This window comes from Prorops nasuta, unplaced genomic scaffold (assembly GCF_024137725.1).
Source record: "Prorops nasuta isolate Cenicafe-Biocafe unplaced genomic scaffold, Cenicafe_Pnas_1.2 PNAS00010, whole genome shotgun sequence".
Taxonomy (NCBI): domain Eukaryota; kingdom Metazoa; phylum Arthropoda; class Insecta; order Hymenoptera; family Bethylidae; genus Prorops; species Prorops nasuta.
Window position 1 is genome coordinate 6457852 of NW_027116807.1, and position 23562 is coordinate 6481413.

Here is a 23562-nt window from a genome sequence, read left to right on the forward strand (position 1 = left end):
GTATGTATATGGTATGCGTGGAGAGTGGCTGGCCCATGGAAATTGCCTCGTGCTTCCTGCATACCTCACGTCACAGGATAAAACTTTATGCTTTCCAATCACAGAATTGACTCGAAGATGCTGCGGTCCGTTTATACGTGTGTGTGTGTATGTGTGTAATGCGTGGGAAGGGTGGTCGAGGGAAAAGAAAGCGTTTCCTTCAATTATGCAAGCGAGGAGTTTTTTTTTTCAACACTATTACCTACTTCTCCGGATTGAAAGAAGTCACTGCTTGGACGGACGAAGAAAAGCCGAGAGAGAGAGAGAGAGAGAGAGAGAGAGAGAGAAAAGTAAACTCGACTGTAATACGCTCCGGCGTGTCGAGCAGGCCCGATTGTCTTCCCTTCTTTTCATCTTCCGCCACCTTACTTCCGCGCGAACCTCGAGCTCGCCAGGCTCGACTTGCTTGCTTTTCGCGCCCCACCCCCGCACCCCGCACCCCGCTTCACCGCCCCGACACTTTATTAGCCACTTCTTCGCTTAAAAGGATGAGATACAGCGAAATTCCGAGTCTTCTCGCTTTTCTCTTCCATTCTAACGAGAGAGAGAGAGAGAGAGAGCATTCCTATATATATAAACATGAAAGCTACCATTAATAGAGGAAATCATTTCCAAATTAATCGAGTAGAGAGGGAGCAAAGTGCGAATTAAACTAATTAGCCACAATTGGCGATGGTAAATCGATGGATCGGTGGGGATGGAAAAATTAATTATATGTTTAATGGGTATAAAAAATTGTGGAGAGAGCAGAGTGAAATGAATGAGTTGATTAAATGAAAAGAAGAATGCTTCGCAAGGTGTATACAGCACAGTGTATATATATATATAGGAAGACTGCTATATATCGGTGAACGTTTCAAGGGGGTAGATGTGCAAGGTGCGGGGTGGGGGGAGCCAACGATAGATGCAATTATCGGTGGAAAGGGTGAGTTGGGTGGCTGTGTGTTTCGCTGCACAGCGTTCGAGCGAAAGATTACTGGTAATGAGAAAAGGCTCGAAGCGTGGAGTCGTCGTCATCTTCCCGTTTTACTTGAAATTGCAAAGCAGCGGATGATGAAAGAGGTTTGGAAAGGAGTTGGGGAAACGACTGGGGCCGAGAACGAGTGTTTTCTCGCCATTGTCCGACGCGTATCAAGAACAAGAAGAGCGGCTCCTCTCGCTTCTTTCTCCACTGTCAACGCGACGCGACGCAACTCCTATGCTGCCATTTAAGAACTAAACAGCTCTCGACAAACCGTGCCTCGTTCTGATTTCTCTAAGTAGCACTCTGCCGATGGAGAAAGCACGCGCGAGTTGCTGCACATTGGCCAGTGTGCTTCTTAAAAATACGAATATTTACTAGAGTGAAATTTTGATCAATTTTTGCATTGTTTAATTCGTTGATTAATTTTGATTATATTTGTCGTTTCACTTGGATTGTATAAAAAAAAAGAGTAATTGATAAACTCTTGAATCTTGATTCCTCGCTCGAATCTCTCAGCGTAGGTACATATATATATATAGAAAAATATAGAGGATAATAAAATTGTAAACTTTGACATTGAATTATTAAAGGTTAAAAGTTCAATTGGACTCATCTTTGTTTTTATTCCTAATTACTCCCTCGTCCCTTTATTTAAAGTTTAGAGTTCCCTTGAAAAGAGTAAGAAGTTTCAAAGTGGAACGCCTGACAAAGATCGTGTTTACTGTTATATCAATTTCTATCAAAGTGGTGTTTCTTAAAAGGAAGAAAGGTTTTGGTTAATGCAGCGAGGAGAAAACGTCATTCGGAAAAGTGTGAATTTTTATGAAGAAAGGAAGAGAAAGGAGAGAAAGGTTTGAAAGGGATGGTTTCAGTGGACGAGTGTTCGCGGAGCCCTCGACAGACAGCAGGGAATCTTATGGCAAAGTGGGATAAGAAAAAGGTTTGCTTCTGGCTGGCGGCAGCGTGCACGGAGTAGGTTAGGCTTCTCCCCGAAAGAAGCAGCAGCTTCCTCCCGAAGGAGAGGAGTAAGGGGAGGACCTAGGGATACATAAGGCTTTCAGGGAAGAGCTGAAGAAACAGCAGAATGACGTTGGGCTGCTAAGCACTCTCGCAAACGATGACTCCACTTGAGCTGCAACCACCACCACCCCATCTCGAGAACGCGCAAGGAATACTCGAGTGTCGCCGCGCGGTGTATCCACCTTACAAGGGCTTCTCTCGTATCATCCCCCTCTTTATCTCTCCCTTATTCCTCACGACTCTCCTCTCGCGCAGTATTCACCTCGGAGCTCTCTCAATTCGCAAGACTCCACGGAAATCCATTCGTTTCTCCGAGCCCCTACTCGTATCGTTTCCTCCCATTCTCGATAAATTAATTACACGCACTTCCCCACCATTCCCTCGCTATTCAACCTTTCATTTTATCTAGCCAGATTTAAGACACCGCTGCAGCTACGATATATAAACACATCTCCAGCGTGTAACGCATTTTGCACACGTCGGGAGGGATTTTTCGTATTGATTTTTATATATACGGAGCGCGATGAGTAAGCATCGAGGAAGAGTGGAGGAGGGGGGTGGGAGGGGGTGGAAGGCCAGTGGGGTTGCTGCGAGAAGAGAGAGAAGAAAGGATGCAGTATCGAGCGGTAGGAAATTTTCGGAATCTTTACCCTCCCCCCCCCCCCCCTCTTTCTCTACTACCGTCAGTACACGTACACCCGGCTCGGGGGTGATAGCGGAGGCAGTGGTGGTGGCTTGAGAAGTTTCAAACTTTCAAGTGTGTCGAAAGCTTCGTGCATTGTACGATGCTCTCCCATCTTATATGCACCAGGCATGGAAGGGGGGCCCGTAGCAACCCCTCTAAGCAAACCCCGTCCATCCACCTTGTACTTTGCACTCTTTGTTCTCGCAGCGAGACTCCCCTTTGGTCCTTCATCCTCCTCCGGCCCGCTCTCTCCTTCAATTCCTTCTCCGACGACGTCGACTACGACTGCACGCGCCCACTCCACCTCGACGAAGCTTCTCGCACACCCTCGCTCCGGGAAAGACGCCGATGCCTCCGGCCAAACTATCATTCATCCGCAGAACCTTCGGCGCACCCTCCTGCGGTCTCAATGCACAATTCATTGCATCCAATATCTTCCTCCCAATATATACACACTCAAATTAGCATTCCTCCATCTAAAAAATTCTCAGATTCGACCATGTTTATCTTTGCTCTACATTTATTCCAGTACTATATATATATATATATATATATATATATATATATAGCTTTGCAAAGAGTTTCATCGAGAGTAGCTGAGACGAAGTATAACGAGGAGGACCACCAAGCTATAGCTTTAACGCTCGACGGAAGGTGGGAGACAGGTGCGAGGGGAAGATTCCGCGAAGGTTGCACGAGGACGCAAAAGTGGGAGGAGGCGCCGATGTCGTGGAGGGTGCGGGGGTTGGTCGGGGCTGTGGCGTACCAGGGCAATGCAAGATATTGCAGCCCCGCGGGATACACGGAGCGACTCGCAATCTCCGCAGTTCGCGGGAAGCGAGAGTCGCGCGCACGGAGACGTATTACACAATCCTTCAACCACCTCGACACTCGTCTCTCGTGCATGAATGGCCCATTCTCCTTGGCTCGTCTCTAGGAAAATCTCCTGCACACACACACATATATATATATATATATATATCTATATACGTATTCCGATTACCCAGAACCACCACTTTGGAACGAGCGCGCATCGACTGAATTTTGCCTCGTCGCTGCTGCGGTTCTTTCACCGGTCGATGAGCTTCCGGAAACAAAGATTTCATTTTGCACTGGCGCTCCGGAGGCTCGTATTTGCCATTCGCGTTCTTATCTCCCCCCACACCCCCCCCCCCCCCCCCCCCCACCTTTCTTTTATATTTTCAGCGTGCGTTATATAAATGCGGAGGAAACACAAGGATTGGTTCATCGAAACAAGTGCAGATCCATCCCCGTCGAAGGCGACTTTAGCTACGTCCTCTTCGGCGAAGAATCAACGTGGAGGATGTCTGTCATTAGGGCTGGTCCAGTGGCGCGTGCTTTCTTCTCGGGGATTATTCTTCGTCGCGTAGAGTCTCATTGTCGAGTCGCTGATGAGCAAGCTATGAAAGATGAAGATATCCGAGAGAGTGAGCGACGAAATTTCAGGGTGAAAGGAGGGGGGGGGGGGGAGGTGGGGGTGTCAAGGAAGTACGAGCGAGTAAGGTAGAGTGATATTTGCAGACTTGCATAGTACATGCGGTTGGAATGGCGAGCGTTGCGTGTGTAGGTAAGGAGTGAGATCTCCTGATTAATGCTGCTCCCATCTTTCTTCGTCGTTGGTCCACTCGACGTTAGGGGAGGCTACCCCACCCTACGATCCACACTGTAATACCTTCCTGCACCGGAATCCCCCAGGCTTACCTCGTTCAATTGATTTCTTAAGAGAACCAAATGCAACTTTTTCCAATCCTTCCTCCAAAAGCTTTTCTTTGCTGCACCAAAACGATAATTTTCTTTGTGCAAAGAGAACGAGATTCATATTCTCGAGTGTCTAGAGTCACGTCGAATTAGACGCGACCTGGGGTGTGCGTGTTTCGCGAGGAAATTTTCTGGCCTTTCGAACGAATCGAGCTTTTGCTCGTGGTTGCACTCTATATATATACAGTCTGAGAGAGAAAGAGGATGGGTGTCCCATAGTGGTGTCCAGGGTAAGGGAGAATGGAGGGGGAGTGCAGCGCGAGTGCAGAAATAACCGAGTGAAATATCGGAAAAGCTGGATCGCGAGTGTAGAGGTGGAAAGGGGAGGGGGAGAATTGGAGGTGGTTGAAGAACAAGAAGGAAAGTTGGAGGGCGCTCGGATCGGGAAAGGGATAAAAAGTAAGGGGTTGGCCACCCCAGGCAAGCGGAGCGCGTCTAGTAAGAAGCACTGGAATCGATATGATTGCAACGTGGGCTCTGCTTCTCCTTCCACGATCCATTCTCTTCCCTCCGCAGCACCGCCAGACCCCTCACCCTGCGCTCTCTCCTCATCGAATCTCCGACTCTCCCTTAACTCTTTCCTTCCTCCACAGCCATGCAGAAATCGGAATATCCGAGGCTCCGTGGAATCCACGCGGTCGCGGTCTCAGTCCCGGTGTTGCTTATGCGATATCTCCCCTCCCCCCCCTCCCCCTGCATCCAATCTTTTACCTATCACGTATCGATTTACGACACTCTGCAACTCCAGCAGAATTGGATGCAGTCCGGATATGCAACTTGCGCGAAAGAAGAGTGGATACACTTCGGTCTAAGATGTCCATATATATATATATGTTATGGAGGCTATGTGGAAATATCCCCCCCCCCCCCTCCCTTCTGCCGGAGCACCGGAACAAGTCGAGCAAACGCGAGCTTTTTGCGCGCTAGAAAAGCTCCATTTCGTCTACTTAGAGTTTCCTTAATTGTTCGTCGAAACGCATTTCTGGCCGCTTTAACCTCTTTCGCCGGCAAAGCTGAAATTCTGATTGGAGGAGACCCGAGAGCCGAGACCCTTGTGTCGGGATGGGGGGAGAAGGGTGGGCACGGAGACTTTTTCCCTCTCGCATCGCAGCTAGCAGGAATCCTGGCGTCTCTCCCTCCACCTTTGGCGAATGCGACTTAAAGCTCGCCGTCCCCGATGGGCTTTCGATGGGGTGATTTCGAGACTGCCAGTCCTACCCCCGACTCGCTCGCGACTTCTGATCCTCTAACTTCGTCTACCCCCCTCACCCCACCCCCACGCCGCTCCTCCATCATCGCCACCACCTAGCTCACCCGACCGACCCCTCCGAGACCCTTTCAAACATTCAAGGAGCCAGCCGAAGAAAAAAAAATCCCTTCCTCGCCTCGCCGTCACGTGCTTTCATTAATTTACAAGATTTTACACTGATAATCCGGAAAACCAGAAGAACCGAATTAATTAACACCGATACTTCTCCCCCCTCCATGGAAGCCACCCCCTCGTCAGCTACCTGCGACATTTCTTCCCAACTCTTTCCTTATATATATATATATATATATCACTGCTTTATTAGAGCCCTTATTACTTTTTTTAATGAACCTTTTAATACCTTAATACCGTTTTTATTCGATATACAGTTTGGGTGTACCGGACGTTTATTTGCCAAGCGTAATACACGTTTTCCTGTTTTTCTTTATTCATTCGTTTGTTTTCTTTTGTCATTTTTCTTCTTCGATTAACAGCGCTATGCAACATTGCAGTATTTATGGTAACCGAGGAGATAAATTTGAGTCTCGTCTCAGTCACGAATAGTCTACGCTATTTTCTGTTTACCGATGGTTTTTCCCGTTCCGAGCGAGCAGCCGTGGCTTGCCAAACGCCAAAGTGGCCGTCTCTGTTCGTTAGAAGGGAACTTTTTTACACGGCAATTTGGCAAATCTACGCGTGGCCCCTCCTCGAGGACCTTCGAAACTTATTTGGGGAAAAATGTATTTTTTGTTCGCGCACAGCAGCAACATATGCACCCTTTTTTTTGTTGCCCGCTCCAGCGTAATATCAGCGCGTGCTAGAAAACTTGCGAGTTTAACTCTCAAGACTTTTCGACGTGCTATATATATATATATATATATATATGTAAACGCGCTACGTATACGCCTGCGTGAAGCAGTCGATAGAAAAAAGAAAGAAAAAAGAGGGAGAGAGAAGAGTGGAAACTAGGCTGTGAGTATCGCTCGGAAAAATCTCAACTGCCGATGTTTCTCGAATGTTTTTAAAGTGGCGTGAAACGAAGTTTCAAGTGGCGAACGAGAACGGTGAATGAGAATTTCGGGCGAAGGAATAAGGAGCGGAAGACGAAAACAACGAAAAAAAAATTGGCAATGTAACTAGAAGCCTATATCTTGGATAACGATCGGATGAAAGTATTTAATAAGAAAGCTCGGATATGCTATATATATATATATATATATATAGCACTGAGTGGTGATAGAATAAAGCAACGGAGAAAAAAGGGAACGAGCCAACAGAAATAAACGTAACAATGGTCGAAGCGATAAGAAAACTGAATGGGAAAAACTGTCGCGCGGTGAGTGAACTCGCAATAATAAAGAGATAAACACGAATCGGAAAAAGTGTGAACAGAGGAAAAAGAGTCCGTCTCGGTAACGGATGCTAATAACGACGAAGGTAGATAAATAATGAAAGGTGTTGGAGGAGTTTCTTGGACGAGGAGGAAAAAAAGCAGAAAGGATAGAAGAGCTTCGTAATAAACGGATGATAATAGTCGGACGCGAAATAAATAAGGAATGAAATTCTTGTCTTGAAGGACTCGAAGGGTTACCGCACGCGGGTAGGCTTTAGTTTTATATTCCCCTTGGATTCCGCCCCTTTTGCCCTCCCCCTTACCCCGTTCTCCTCTTCCTCCTACCCGCACGCCTTATTTGTCCGATCCAGCCCTTATTTTCACCGACGGCACAAGGGGTTTATTTAACCCACGAGAACACCGGGCAACTCTAAGTACGGACTAAAGAAAACTCTTATCTTCCATCTGGATACGGTATACTCCGCGTAGAATCGAGTTCGCCACTTGTAGCCCACCGGAATACACTGGTTTCTCTCTCTCTCTCTCTTGTGTACGAGCTTAACTTTCAAAGTGAATAATTTATAACGAAGGATTTTTGTAAAATTACATTTAGCTTGAAATATTAAAGTTTGGAAGGACGAGGGATTTTTTGATTCATCATGGAAGACACGAGAGAGAGAGAGAGAGAGAGAGAGAGAGAGAGAGAGAGAGAGAGAGAGGTGCAATGGAGAACCAGCAAAATAAGACATGGTCTATACCTGAAGAGAAGAAAACGTACATCAGCTATCTGCATAATTTATGTCGGGTTGAAAATTCCGAAAACGCGGTTGATTCTCGAGTATATGTGTTCCGAAAGCTTATCAAAGCTTGCATGTGTTCCGTTCGGGGTTTTGCACGCACGGCCCGTCCCCTTCGACCTACGCTCGCTATATCTTCGAATCCACCCCTCCACCCCCCCCCCTCTCGGCCCCCTCACAGCCCTTAGCGCTATCTTCCTCTCTCGCATTGATGCAATTTAAACTTTGCCCCTACCGAGGCCTGGAAGCGCATTAAGATTTTTTAAAGGTTACGCGTTGACTCGACAATTCGGCGCACCTGCTTTTACCCCTCCCCCGCTCATCCATTCGTAAAGTTTTCCACATACGAGAGAGCACCGATACTCATCGCAAAATGCCTCCCTTTAAATTGTCTAAAATTGCGGGAAAAATTCTACGCAAAATTTCTATAATGTTTCCACCGCGATGGAAAAATATCGTTTTTATAATTGCAACTGGTTCTCCAAATTCTTCCAAGAAGAGGTCGTTTGAATTTTGCGAGGGAAGGATAATTATTGCGGCTGGTGGACAATGTATTTCGGCTTCTCCCTCTTTGCGAATTAATCGAAGCTGCTGATTGTATATATATGTATATATGTCGGTGGTAGGAGTGGTCGCAAGGTTCGGCGCGGCATGATGCCTCGACCGAACCTGCCCTGCAAACCCATGCGAGCCAACGGAAGTTACAACTCCAATTTGCCATTTCGTGACTGCAGCGAATCTTGCATTTTTCTTTTCCGAACAAACGTCTATCATTCTATCACGAACGGCGCGGTGCGGCGCGGCGCGATGGGCGAAAACTTTTCTTCCCTTAGTCTCGTCCCACCTTTCGCCTTCCACCTTTAAACTACATTCCAAGCGCCTGGCGTGGATCGCGCTCTATCTCCGATATTTCTCCACCGGATAATGCCATATATATATATATAAATATATATGTATTGGTGTGTGTAACGGTGGCTAGGACCAGGCGCAGGAATTGTTCTGGGTCAATGCCAGAGTCCTGTGTCCTGCACCTACTCCTTCGAAAGTCGATGGACCATGACCGGAAGTGACGCGAAGGATGTGAAGAGGACGGATTGGATCTGGTAAAGAGATTTGTACAGGAGGGACTTGGAATTAGCCGGAGCCCCGAGTGTCGTTATGGATCGAAGCGGCGAGTGTTTGCTAGGGCTGTTGGTGAAAATACAGGAAAAAAGAGAAGGTGGAGGAAGGTGGAAAGTGCGCGAGCGGAGAATCTCCCGTTTGGTCGTCGGCCAGTTGGCTAATTTCCAGTAGGAATCATGAAAAGCGGGAGAGGAGGATTCGCCTGGAGCGGAGTCGGGACAATTCTAGGTGGAAGGGGTTAAGAGGGGTCAGCCCTAGTCATTTCATGATCCACTCTGACTGCGTCAGGCAGCTTCGGAGTCATTTCAATGATTTTTACTCCCTTTTCCACGTCCATTCAATGTCCACGCAGAGCCAGGCTAACTTGTTCATCTGCCAGTCTACCGCTCTGCAGGATCGCCAAAGCGTTCCATTTTTTTTTCTTTCTTCTTTTTCGATGATCCCTCTCTATATATAGTACCCATTAAGCCCATCATCCTGCGCTAATGCTCCGAACATTGAAACCCCAGCTCCAGGCTCCAACACAGCCCTATGACGATCGGTACACTCGAAGGAAAGTCATTATCCTCGCGGGTGCATGTATCCCGATGGTCACTTCCGGTCGATCATGGTATATCTACCATATATATATATGTAGAGTCACTTTGAAAAGTAGTCGAGCGACGATCAACGCTGATTCCTCAGCAACGACAATTCTACCAGTCCCAGCTCCCGATGACGCAAACATCTTTGGAACATTCCGAGGACATCCCCGGTCCCGCAGTGGACATACCGAGAATGTCTCCGGAACATCCTACGTGGTATACCAAGGACAGGGATCGCAATGCTGAAGAGAGAGAGAGAGATTTAACGCGCGACGTTAAAGAGCGCGTAAACTCTCCTCAGGGTGCATTGGGAGGGAAAATTGTGGTGGGAGGGAAAGGGTATGCCCGTGCAGAGTGGCGGGGGTGGAAAGAAGGTAGAATCTGGAGCGTGAAGTGCGAGATATTTTGTACGAATCCGCGCGACCTTTTCCTTCAATGGATGCGACACGCGAAAGCAACTGCTCTCTCCTCGTCCATGCAGACTCGGGCGCAGAAATATTGTCCTCGTGCTTGAAATACTTCCGCGTGCCTTTCAGGGCTCGAGCGTTTCAGGCCAGACGTTTCAGGCCGGTCGAAAGTTGTTCGTTGGCCGCTTAGAAATCCGTCGCACACATTGTAAGGCTTTCTTAATGACGGAAGAAAATCTGTCGCGCACATATCCGCTTAGGAGCGAGCCTCTGGCTCCCGCGAGCGATTCTCTTGTCTCACCAGGGCGCATCAAGTAGTACGCGCGGCAGAGATGAGACAGGACGCGACGCGACGCGACGCGCCTAAAGATCGTCGCGCGTCATTAACGGCCCACCAACCACCTGTCACCCCCTCGATTTCCTTTCTCTCACCCTCGGGCTTCGCCTTTTTTTCACCTTCCATCTTTTCTCTCCAGCCGCAGACACCTATATATATATATATATATATGTATATGTGTACTACACATCGGGATAGCCCATACTATTAATGCTAGCGCGGGTATACACACTTTTGTCGCGCTTGACACGCCAATTCAACATATTCTTCCTAGTTTCACATTCTCTTCTTGCTCGCTTCTCTAACGTTTATATATATATATATATATATATAGACAGTTGGAAATTAAAAGGATTAAAGCGTGTATCGTAGCGTTGGAGAAAGGTATCCGCAACTGCGCGGAATCGGATAAGTGTAAGGGGTGCAGCGAGGGAATATAGGGATGTGTGTGGAGTTTATTCGTATGTATGTGTGCGCGCACGTAAAATCATCCGCACCGTCATCGATTCCGTCCATGGTCCATGTTACGCGTGCTTTGGACGAATAGGGGAGGGTGGGAGCAGGTGGAACGGAACAGAACGGAACGGGGCTTGATTTTCCGGCCATCGTCCTCCGCAAAGTGCGCCCTGCGAACCCCTCGACGTGGGAGGAGGAGGAGGAGGAGGAGGGGTCCGCCACCTTCCCACCCCCGGCGGCTCGTCAGTGCCGGCCAGCCGGTCGGTCCAGTTCTCTCCACGCCGCGCTCCGCACCCTTTGGCTCTCTCCGGTGCACTCAGCCACCACCCACCCATCCCCCGCGCTGCATATCCCGCAGCCCCTCTGGCCACCCCTCCGACCACCCCTCGAGGTCATCAAACACGGACGTCAGCCTGCTGGCAGAGGCGGATGGGTTTCGAACCGGCCATTTTTTGTCTGGCCAGTCAGTGAGTCCCAGGGATCAGTGAATGTGCGCTCGGTTAGGGGTGGTTCGGGGGTGCAGCCTGAGTCTGCGGCAACCATCGATCAGCCCCGAGGCTGGACCGCGCAATGATTTTTACCCCTTTTTACCCCACGCATCTCCCCCTCGCCCTTCGCCACCCCCCCCCCCCCCCCAGCTACCCTCTCGCACACACGGACGCGTACACGAGCCTCCCGCGCCCTCGGTACCTTCTCTCAGCTGCCGCCTGCAAACTTTCTCTCCGTCCACGCGCGCACATGTATATTCCACAGTCGCGAAGTCCCCCCCCCCCCCCCCAACCTGCTGCCACATGCCAATTTTCATCTAGGGATTTATTTATTTTCCTATAAAGCTCCCTTTGTCCTCGCGCTCGGTCAAAGCTGCGATCGCGGACGATATTACGCGCCTGCAGCCTAAACCTCCGATCTATTGGTTTATTCGTTCGTCCATTAGAGTCTCGAACGTTCGCGTTCCTCGATCGTTTCAATAAGACGTTCGATTCCATCGCGTCTCGTTTCATAAATAAGTATACGCGCGTGTACACGTCCAGTGGTTATAGTTTCTCGGAACTCTTCCGTTGAGTTTTCGCGGACCACTTTTTCCGGGACAGGAGCGTTTCTCTCGATTCTCTACACACACACACACATACATATATGGTATAGCTGGTGAGAATCGGAAAAGCATTTCGTTCGGTCTTTTTCTCTTTATGGTTCGCAAGCCGGCAGAGGGCGCTTGGCCACGCCCTCCACCCCCGAGGCAACCCCCGCGAGGCCCCCGTACACGTACAACGGAGCACCTACACCATCGCACACCCAGCAACCACCCCCTCGCCCTTATCACCTCTCCTCCCAGAATGCCCAGCCCACCCCTCTACCGCACACCGAAATCCTCCGACGCTGGCCGTTACCTGTCGCAACCCCCCCCCCCCCTCCTCCCCCACATCCCGTACAGCACCCGCGTCCGCGACGCCAGCATCAGCCGTGCCGGGCGACGCACTACTAGCTTTTTGCATTATCTTGTTCCGGCAAAAATATGCCGACGCTAATCCTCGCGCGTTCGCTATATAATTCCACCGTGCAGCGGCCACACTATTATGGTGGAGGCTCCTCTTAAATTACGCCTCGCGCTCGTCCCAGACGCGCTGCTTCGTTTCATCCTTCGACTCCCTCCCCCCCAACGTTGCGTCGTCCATTTTTTCATCCCACATCGCATATATATATATATCGTCCTTTGCTCGTCGGTCAATTTTTCCAGCCGCAGCGCAACGCCACGCCTGCCTTAATCGGCGCAGCTGTGGATATACATATATATATTTTTGGTGGTCCTCGTCGTCGGCGACCACTACCACTATACCCATCAGCAGTCGGCCGCCGCAGAGCGCGTCGCGGTTCGGGGCTAATTAAATTTAGTTTTCCGCGGAGGAAAAACGCGGTCGAACGCTGCAATGGAAATTGCCAAATTTCGAGGCTGCCTTTAACCATACATTGCCTATATCTATTATTATATGTATATTTGGTACACACAGCTGCTATATGACCAGTGGCCATCGGGTTACATTACTTTTTCATAGACTCGCAAAAATATTTAATTTAGAAGAGGCAACGTTTCCGCTTAATAAATTTCGTCCAATCGCCACACGTTTTTATTCCAATAACAATAATGACTCTGAAACTAAGCGACCAATGCGAATGGATCGATCCTCGGGTGGTTAGCCGATAAATATCCAATGTCTTTTCATTATAATATATATATATATATATATATATATATATATATATAAAGAGTGCCATATTTAAAGCTTCGATACATATAGCAACATATTGGCATCGTAGGTATTAAAGCTAAATTGATTTGCAGGCAAGATTAATGTGGAATTTTGTTTATCGCGTCTCTCAATAATGAATCGATCGCCAATGAATCGTCTCTCTCGCGATAGCGAGTCGAATGAATGAAACATATAAGAAATTTGCTGGGTAGAAACGCGCAGATTCGATTGGATTTACATTCGAGTATTTTGACAAGTTCTGTCGTGGATGGGATACGTCGATGAGTGGCGGAATATGCAGGTATATAGGTGTGGGTATATAGGAAGTTTAATCCGTAACACGGAAAACCACGTCGCGTCTCTTATATCCGTGATATTTGGCTGATATATTGGCGAACGGCTATTGCTCAACGACGGAATAATTGAGAAGAGTGCAAGACACTCGAAGGTAGAGATAATCAAAGAACGCTTAACTCTGGTGAATAAATGATGCTGATAATACGGGTGGTGTGTAAATGAGATGGGAACGGGGGTGGGGGAGGGGGGGACCATGAAAATTTGATGCTCCTACTCCGTACGGAGAAGAGATTTTTGCAGAGGGGGTGGGGGTGGGGGTGGCTGCGGCATTTAATGGCGATTATCGAATTTCGGGGGAGCGGGGGGGGGGGGGGAGGGGGAGGGGAGGGGGAAAGGAGAAAAAAATCACTAATAAATGATAGGACAATATTCCGCAAGGCCGTCAAGTACATTAATTCAGAGGCAGGAGGCGGCGATAGCCATTAGCGCCGCGACGGATTTTTATTTTACGTTGTGAGAAATCGCATTATCGACGGGAAGCAGTTTTAACGGTGGATCGGGAGAGCTGGATTTAATGGGGGAGAATTTCGTCGGATGATTTTTGCCTTTTTAGAAATGGCGGCTGCCTCATGCGAGATTCACGAAGGATTTGTGCCGATGGACTTTGTTAAAAATGCCTGGTGACGCGCCGCGTTCGCGAAAAAGACATCCGCACTGCGAAAATCCACTCTTCTATAATAATTTATAATCCCGCCCTACCAATGCGTTCAATCCTTCCCATTTCTCGCCACTCTTTCATGCATTTTCGGCTCGATCAACATCTTCTCTCTCGTTCTTCCCTTTTTCCAAAATTTTCCGACGATCGTTCTATTCCCAACGCTATATATATATATATATATATATACCTAAATATTTATTTCTTCCCTTGTCCAGTGTTTTTCTGTTCAATCCTTTCGCTCCATTACGTTTTAACGAAGAGTCGCGCGTGTGCTCCTAAATAATATATTCCTCGCTGTTGTCGTCCCGACACTCTTCAACCACCCATTCGACTCGTGAAACTTTCGGACCATCGTTCGGAAAACTCCTTATTCGTTTCTCATGGAAATGAAATCATATTTCGAAAAGTCTGTCAAGTTTGCTCTAGCCTCTCCATTATATACTCAACGTAATTACTCGTTGGTGCGTAGATCCTATTTGGGGATAATTTGGGGGAAAAGAGGTTAGGTTTGCCAGTTGGACGATCGGCAAAGTTTTTTCGGATCGGTCGAAGATATTTAATCGACAGGATCGCGTCGAGGAGCTTAAAAACTTGCACTGTAATTAGCGCAGGCAACACCTGTCATTATACGCCTCCGGGAGGAGAAGGCGCACAGCCCCAACGGTTCCTAGCTACCCAACCTTTCCAACGGGATCCCCCATACTTGACAGTCACGTGCCAAATGGTCCAATTTGTCGAATGACAGTTGTCCAATTAAAATCATGACACAACAGCAAGGATGAAAGCACCTCGTTCTCTCGACTAAGAAAAAATGATAAAATTCCCACGTGTTACGAGGAACATCAGCTGGGATGCAGTTTCACTCTGATCGCGCACAGGCTCTTCGTGCCTCTTCCTCTTTGCTCCACTATAATTCGTTTCGAAGAGCGAGCGAGTGGCATGTGCGGAGTAGGCAGAGCGAGGGATCGATTGGAAAAACACGTGAGAATGGAATAAACGGTGATAATTTTATCCGAGCTAAAGGCTTCCGGTTTCTTTCGTGAGTGGATGCTCGTCGGAACCGTTTACGTCGAGTGCTACTTTGTTCTCCGGCATTTTTGAGTTTTCAACGCGGCAGCCGGCGAACGAACGCGCGCGCGGGCCTCCAACGTTTCTGCAGCTCGGTTATTGGCGGAAAATTTCATTGTGGTCCGTAAGCAGCGCGCTGGCAGAAATTAACTTCCGTTCGATCGATTGCGCGGGACACCGATGCAAGTCCATTAGGCGCCTATGGCAGCTATACGACCAAGATAGATGCGATGTGCCGTTCGAAATACTGCACTGGCCTTTCTTCGCGTCTATTCTCGACCACTCTCCTAATAATATTGCAGCCTGATTCTTCCTTTAACTTGCTCAGAGTTTAACGTTAAATTTCCCGATATTCCCCGTGTACTCTTCAACAATATTTCATCCTTCGCGATGAGAGTGGAGCGTTCTAACGAGATATCGGAGGACATGGAGGGAGAGTCTTTATGCGTTCCGATTTTACAGGATTACTCGGAGAACAGGGCCGAAGTTGGCCGATCGACCGCCAGTGGCTCTCATCCTGTAACTCGATTAGTTCTCTCTCTCTCTCTCTCTCTCTCTCTCTCTCCCTCTCTCCCTCTCTCCCTCTCTTTCCATATAATTCGTTCGCCAATTTAATTACCGGTTATTAAATTGTTATTGTTCGAACATACAAAAAGGACGCACTCTAATTCTTTCCTCGAGTTTTAAAAGAAGATAACAATTTTTTTCTTTTCCCCTCACGCGTCCTCTTATAGTAATTTCTTAGGTTTCGTTGAAGGTGCACTTAAGTTGGAACACACAAAGGTAATAGTTGTGCACGTCTATATAGGAAATCTCGGTAGTTGCACAGACAAGTTTATGAGTTTTGGAGTGGAGTATGGGCAAAGAGAGAGAGAGAGAGAGAGAGAGAGAGAGAGAGGCGCTGCTTAGTCGGAGGGAGCAGGGGGAGAGTTTGGTCGAGGGGAAATGAAGTCGCGGGAGGGAAGCGGGGCTTTCGAGGCAATTGCAGCGGATTCGAGGAGGAAGACGAACCGTGGAGCTTTGATGTACGAGTTTGCGCCGCGGAATCGGAGAAGGAGGGAAAAAGGCGGAAAGAGGGGCAGACAAAATTTCCGCCGGCAAAGGGATGAAATACGATTTTATTTGTTGCTGGGGAGTCATCGTGGAGGGTAGCCCGGTCCACTGCACTGTCCGCTCGGGATAATGAATAAACTTACGGCGCGCTGCAAGCACCGGCATTGTAGCGAACGTGTAGAGGAGGGTTGGTATATATATATATATATATATATATGTATATAGGGTATGCATAGTACGAGCAACAAAAAAAAAAGGAGCCAAGGTGCAGCAGTGGCACGTTTAAATAATCTTGATCGAAATAATCAGAGAGACGATTCCGCGTTAAATATCGATGGCCAATTGTCTAGTAGTACGTCTATAAATAGTGCACCTATACTATATAGCAAACGGTATGTGTGCATATATATACACGAACTATTCGAGGGAACGGACGAGGATAGAAACTGCAGATTATTGGCTTTTTTGGTTGGAGGAATTCATCGAGGCTCATTGCTGGATCGCCTGAAAATACGCGCTAGCTCGTAGGACACAGGAAGTTGTATACGCAATGATAGTCTCTCGTAGTATTATACGGATATTATTATAAATTATACCGTATCGCGACCTCGCGTGATACCGCAGCGTTTTACGCAATTTCGAAACTGCGGGGCAACGAGAGTGATACACACACACACACACATATATATATATATATATATATATATATAAGCTGATCGGTCTTCTGTGATCTTTGACGAAAGATGAGAAATGAAAGGGGGAGAGAGCAGAGAGCACGGTGAAAATTTCGTATCCGGTTGGAAGAGAGGAGAAAAGAAGGCGAGAGGAGGGAAGCGTACGTGGAGCAAAGGAAAAAATTGCAGCGTTGCGGTGGTGCGCATGCGGAAACGTATCCGGCGATGTGAGATCATTAAACGCGACGTAAAAGTGCATATGTGCAACGTTCGCTGGTGTCCGCCTGTGTGTACTCCCGTCAGTGCGAGCAGCAGACCCGTCCAGTGGTGATTCCACGTATACACGGGGAAAGAGGGGGTGTACGCGGTGTGGGTATAGGGGAGGGAGATGAGGAGGTGGTAGAAAAATCCGAGAGGCTAATACGGAGAAAAAGAGAGAGGAGCAGCTTCCAGTCCGTTTCCCTCGAGCGCGCAATAGCGAGATGGTCGACGACGAGGTGGAGGATGAGGGTGGTTGGGGGGTGGCTGGGCGTGGGCTCGCCAGTGGGTGGCGAGAGTACGGCACGGGGGAGAGAGAGAGAGAAAGGGGTGGAAAGTCCGCTTGCCCCGCGCTCGATCTCTCGTCGATCCGCATGTCCCCTCCCACTCCCGTCAGACCCTGGACCTGGAGGTGAGGTAAAACGAGATGGCCAGATAAAGAGAGGTCCGATTGCCAGAGGGTGACCAGCTATATATATATATATATATATATACATAGGAAGGAGAACCAATTCTCTCTCTCTCTCTCTCTCTCTCTCTCCCACCCCAGCTTAATGGAGAAAGCGAGACTGCAATGGAAAACTCGATTGCGAGAGACGGAAATGCAGCAGTTGCAGTGAAAAGATGAAGAGAGAGGGGAAAAGGTTTCCAGGTATGCGTGCGTGCAGGCTGCGTACACGTAAGAGAGAGAGAGAGAGAGAGAAGGAGAGCGACGAGAGAGGCCGTGGAGGGTAGGTACTCTCTCGAGGTGGTGGAGGGGTGCTTTGCAAAGACAGAGAGAGGGATGGAGGGAGGGGAGGGGGGGGGGGGGGGGGGAGATAGCAACGCGAGATGAAAGAGGAGAGATGGGAGCCGCTGACCAAAAAAAGGATGGACGCTTCAACTCATTGATCGCCGAGCCGTCCGAGTAGCGACGCGGGCTCGAATAAAAAATCGGGAGGGGTGGCTAGCGGAGCTCGCGGAATTTGCTACCACCTCTCGCAAATTCTCCGCGAAATATTCGCCAATCTCCCGAGAGACTTCCATTACGCTTCTCAAAATATGTATTCCAGCTAAGATATATATATATATATATATATATATATATAGATACTGCGGTGCTCAAACGCGTCTCCTCTGTCAGTGGGAGAATTATACTCGCGTTCCTCGAGAATAAATCTGCAAGTGAAATCTTTCTCGAGGATTCGTGGAACGTCGTAGTTGCATGCAGGGACTGTGGTGAATTTTGAGAAATTCGAAGCTGAAGAAACGTCGGATTTTCGGTCCATTATTGGAGGCTCGAGTGGCAGGAAATTTCGATGACATCTGTATTTTGGCAAACCCTTTCCGACTGTATACGTATATATATATATAGGTGCACGGGCAGATGCAAATCAAAGGGTTTCCACCGTTCGAGAATGGAGGAGGAGGGTGTCGTGGAAAACCCTTTCGAGATTATTTCTGCTCGAAATTCCCTCTTTTCTTCGATATCGACGCATCTGCCCACGCACAATGCGCGATTCTCCATTGCTGGTCTCTCGCAACTCGCGTCTTTGAAGAAACTGCCAGGTGGAAATGCAAATGCACCACTTGGCGATTCTTCCAGTTTCGTGAAATTCGATCTTTCCGCTCGCCTTTGCAGCCTCCTTCGAATCCCTTGGATCTCTCCGACGCATTTCGATTTATCACACGAATAATTTCTTTCAGCAACGTTGCATCAGGCCTAATATATGCTCGCCTGGCTTGCTCACTGTCCAGATTATTATTCGAGATGTTCCAGGAAAACCATCAGAGAGAGAGAGAGAGAGAGAGAGTCTGTTCCATTGAATCGATAACTCATCATCCCTCCTAATCTGTATAAGGATATATCAATGAGAACGCTTAGTTTCCCATCAATAAGACGCCTCCAATTTACTATTTAGTGTCTCGGAACACGACCATATATAGGGCCGATTCGTGCACCGCGCCAGATGCCAGACACGATATACAGGAGGGGGCGGATGAAGCGTGCTAACCTTAGCTATAAGCCTGCGGAAACCTATACCATAATAAGATCTCTTAACCGAAACCATTACCCGTGGAAAGCTATACTCTCGTCCAAAATGCTTGCATTGACTTTTCTCAGACTCTGCATGGTCGTTTTTTCCGCAAACCGAGGAAGCTCGAGGATCATGAAATTAAAAGAATAACATTGTGACGAATGTTTTTCAAGAAAATTCATATACCAAAGTTGACTTACAAATAAGACCGATATATGCCGAAGTTGATTTATGTAAATTGTCGATCGATCTTCGCCTTGAATTTATGGGAAGAAGACTCGGTGTTTCGAGTACGGAGCGTTTCAATTACAATCGTAAAGTCTCTGGATGGTTATAGGTAAGGTTTCAGGGAAAAAGGAGAGAGGGGGGGGGGGGGGGGAGAAGGGTACGGTAAATCTTGTGGGGAGAAGAGCAAAGTCTGCGATAGAGGGAAGAAGGGAGGGAGAGAAATAAGGGGGGCCAAGGTGATCGGGATAGCTGAAAACGAAGTATGGGTTAGGGGAGCGGGAGGGGTGCCTTAGCAGCTGCCTGTACGTCATGCTTTTTCTTTGTCTCAAAGGACCCTTCCTCTTCTGCTGGTCGGTCGGTGCTCTTTGGGGCACCAAGTGGGGGCCACGCGACCATGGCAGATGTTCCCGCCATGCGTGCCCCTTGCTTTTCCATTCCAACCTCTCTCTCTCTCTCTCTCTCTCTCCTTCGTCTCTCTTACTTATTTGTACACTTTTACTTTACCACGCACGTGCGAAATGCATAATGCGTCATTCTTACGTCTCCGAATCATCCACCTATTTGTGTTCTTTATTCTTCCATCGCCAAATACCCCCCCCCCCCCTCTCGAAGCTTCCCCCACGTGTTCATCCCACCGTCCAGATCGTCCGAGTAAAAAATCGTATATGCGATGAAACAGTTATCGCGATTTCAGTTTTCTTATATCGGGCAACAGTGCGGTGTATGAACGCGAAGATTGCGTGTTTTGTGTCGAGTGGAAGGTCGCTGGTCGCGAGCCTCACTTTTATCGTGGTAGGCGTATTTCGTATCTTCAGCGAAAGACCGTTAAATCGTTACTTATCGGCCGAGCTTGGCGCGCTATCGCGTTGGGCGGCTTCTAGAGATACGCTAGTCGCGCACAAGTGTCCCTGTTGCTCGCGTAAAATCGCCACATGTCCCCGCGCATTCTTTCGCTTTTACAAAGAGCAGATGGACGTTCTTCTCGCGCTATCCAACGTCTCTCGACAATTTCCCAATCGTCAAACCCAATCTTCGACAATGATCCGTAACTATATATATATATATATATATATATATGGTAGACTGTTGGTTTCCTGCATTTTCTTGAATTTTCCACCTTGGAAAATCTTGTTTCACAGAAGAGTAATTCTATGGAGGAGCAACGGGTTAGTTTGCGGTACTAGGGTATATAGTGTTTTTTTAGCCGAGTTTCGCTCTGTTTTCTGGTGAAGAGGAATGATCGAGTGAGTTAATTCTGAGGAATTCTGCGAGTAGTGAAAGCGAGCACAGCGAGTACTCGTGTGAAGGGGCGCGCAGGGCCTGTAATTATCTCGAGATGGGGACGAAAGTGAGAAGGGGGGGGGGGGGGGTGAAGCAAGAAGGAGATTCATTGCGGTGTGCATGAGTTAAATAGAGAGAGAGAGAGAGAGAGAGAGAGAGAGAGAGAGCAGTTGAGAGAAAGAGAAAGAAAAGCGAGTCTTGGTGGAGCACACGTCGTCACACCTGACGTCACACACTCGTTAGGGGGCAGATGGGACTCCCTCCGAAGCGTGACGTTTGCCCATAGGGTTCCTGGGTGCCGTGGCGTCGTTTACCCCCCCTCTATAACCTATCCATCCCTCCTCACCTTCCTTCTCCAACTTAAACTCCATAAGGTATACCTATAAGGCAATGTAAAGTGAACGGATAGGAGGGAAGGGGAGGGAGGGGCCCCCTTGGACACACGCGCAGCTGCTCAGGTAGTGCACGCTTGCCCCGGTCCCCCTTCCCCTTCTTCCAAACTACTCGTCCGCCATTCTCTCAACAAACCAAAAAAAAAAAAAAGAAGAAAAACAGTTACAGAAGACTTTTCCACCAATTTCATGACTTTTATCTGTTTGGAAGGCGTCGTTAGTCTCGAGATGCTAAACGCAGGAAGAAATGATCAACGTGCAACTAATGCGTTTGTCGAGAAAAAAAGTGAATATCTTGTATAGGTTTTGGACGGAATTTGATCCATCGACCACTTCAGTGGTTTTAATGGATATCGTTCTTGAAGAGATTGACGAAGAAGGTGCGAATTTTTGATAGTTCTTCCTTCGTGAAAATTTCTGGTTGTATCCGTGAGAGAGTGGTCGCGAAAGGGTGAAAATGGGAAAAGGTGTCGGGGTGAGAAGCGGAGCGAAACGGGTGTGGAATGGATTTGGAGGCTCCTCGACGGTTAACGGGCACGTGGGCGTAAGATAGAGAGGGTGAGGTAGGTTCTGGCCAGATGGCTCGGATGAGGCTCTTTAAAGCCGACTGTAAGTCTCTCGACGCGCGTGCACCTTGAGAGCCGAAGGACTCCTTGGGTCGAGGCCCTTTAAAGGCCCAAAACGGAAGTGATGGTGGCGAGGCGGGATATACCTGTTGTCGCGGGTGGCGCAGGGCACTTTCGTCTCGATCATCGGTGCCCGAAGGACACTCTGGAATAATTTCGAAATGCGAGGTACGCGAAACGCACACACACATATATATATATATATATATATGCACCCGATATTTCGGCAGGACGAGAGATCGATGACGGTGGGATAAATCTTGGCTGCAGGAGTAAACAATCGGAGGAGACGAGACGGAGAAAGCTTGCAATTTCCGCGACTGCAGCGCCAAGCATTTCTGCCTTTGTCTTAGGGGGAGCAGAGGGAGCTTTGCAAGGGTGCACGGCACATCCGGACTAGCTCGCTGCAGGCACATGCACTTTTTTTATCTCTTTCCTCGACGTGCAGCACACAACGGACTTGGCTCCGCCGGTGGGAGACTGGCGGAGCGCGCGGGGAAAGGGGTGAAACGAGGTTGACAGTGAGACTTTTATTAGGGAAGGAATCAGCAAGCATGATTATGTACCTTAGAGCAGCCCCAGCCAGCCAACCCCTTCCACCCCCTCCGCCCCCATTCGATCTTGCCCCTCCGCGCGCACGTCTCTCTCTCTCTCTCTCTCGACCGTCACCCACGGCACATCGTCATCCTCTCTCCTCGCCCAACATCCTCCCCCCCCCCCCCTACCTAACCTCTCGCATTGTCAAGCATACATGGCCGCATTGGCGCAGCAAGCCGAACAATCGGAAAAACTCACTCTGACAGATGCTCAGACTTTTCTTTCATTTCCTTCCGCGCGCGCGCGCTTCTTCCTCTCCCTCCCCCCCCCTTGCGCCCTACCTCGCGTTCTTATGCATACAACGCGCCTCGTCTCCCAAATTTCTTCATCGAACAAAATTAGTTTCACGCTTGCTCCCGATTCCCTTCGCGACGTTTCGATTCTTCAATTTTCACGAGAAAAAAAAAACTTGGTCTATTTCGTGAGATATATAACCGATGCGAGCGCCTGTTTCAACGACCGGTGTTGGTATCGGAGTCCTGTATTCGTGTACGAGCGTAGGAGTGTAGGAGAGTGGCGAGTCAAACAATGGTAAAAAGCGTAACAGATGCAGCGAGAGTATAGTTTTCTTTCATTGAGATTTTCTTCCTGAAGAACTCTCGTCTTGTGCCTATTTACCCCTGGAGTTTTCCTCTCTCCCTCTCTTCAACCTCTCTCGCGCAGGAACGCGTGTGCTGCACGTATATACCAGACTCCTGGAGGAGGAGAGGAACCTGGACGAGCAGGATACACTGGCATATATATGTATATATCTACATGTAGAGGCACGCGGGCTGCGGAAAGTCTATATAGCTTCTCCTCTCGCTTTTTGTACGGTTCGAAAGGCAAACCGAAAGTTTCCGGGCTGTTTGGCTTTGTCTCTGAACGCTCGCTCGAACGGATTATTTTCTTCGAATATTCACGTGCACCGCGCTTATCTGGCCCTCGCTATTTGCTTCGCACTATCTATATATATATATATCTCTCTCGCACAGATAAACAGTATTTTAACTCGTGTACTTACGGTTTACGTTGCCACGTGGATTTGAAAGATGCTGTCCCCTGGAACAAAAGAAAATGATTTTTAGTCGATTGTTATGGTTCCTGGTGAAATTTGGTGTATCGAAGGTACATGGCAAATGTTCGAGTCTCGATTTTCCTGAGAAGCAACTGTGTAGGAGTATAGGGTTCGACTCCCGTGGATGGCAGGGGGTGGGAGGGGAATGCAAAAGGGGCGTGGAAGGGGAAAAGGGTGTCTTGCACGAAATTTGCATCAGCGATTCGACGATGCAGCCCAAGGCGACGCTGTCGCCACAATAAAGCCCCCCTCTTCTCCCCGACCCACCCCCGCCCCA

General features: G+C 48.5%; 1 long non-coding RNA gene across 3 annotated transcripts in view; it reads right to left on the minus strand.

Annotated features, from left to right (window-relative positions):
• Positions 1-23562, minus strand: part of LOC136776716 (uncharacterized) — a 59832-nt gene that overhangs the window by 13607 nt on the left and 22663 nt on the right. For all 3 annotated transcript variants that reach the window (XR_010823127.1, XR_010823126.1, XR_010823125.1), the window contains one exon: positions 23232-23269. This is a non-coding gene — a long non-coding RNA (uncharacterized lncRNA). The remainder of the gene's footprint in view (positions 1-23231; positions 23270-23562) is intronic.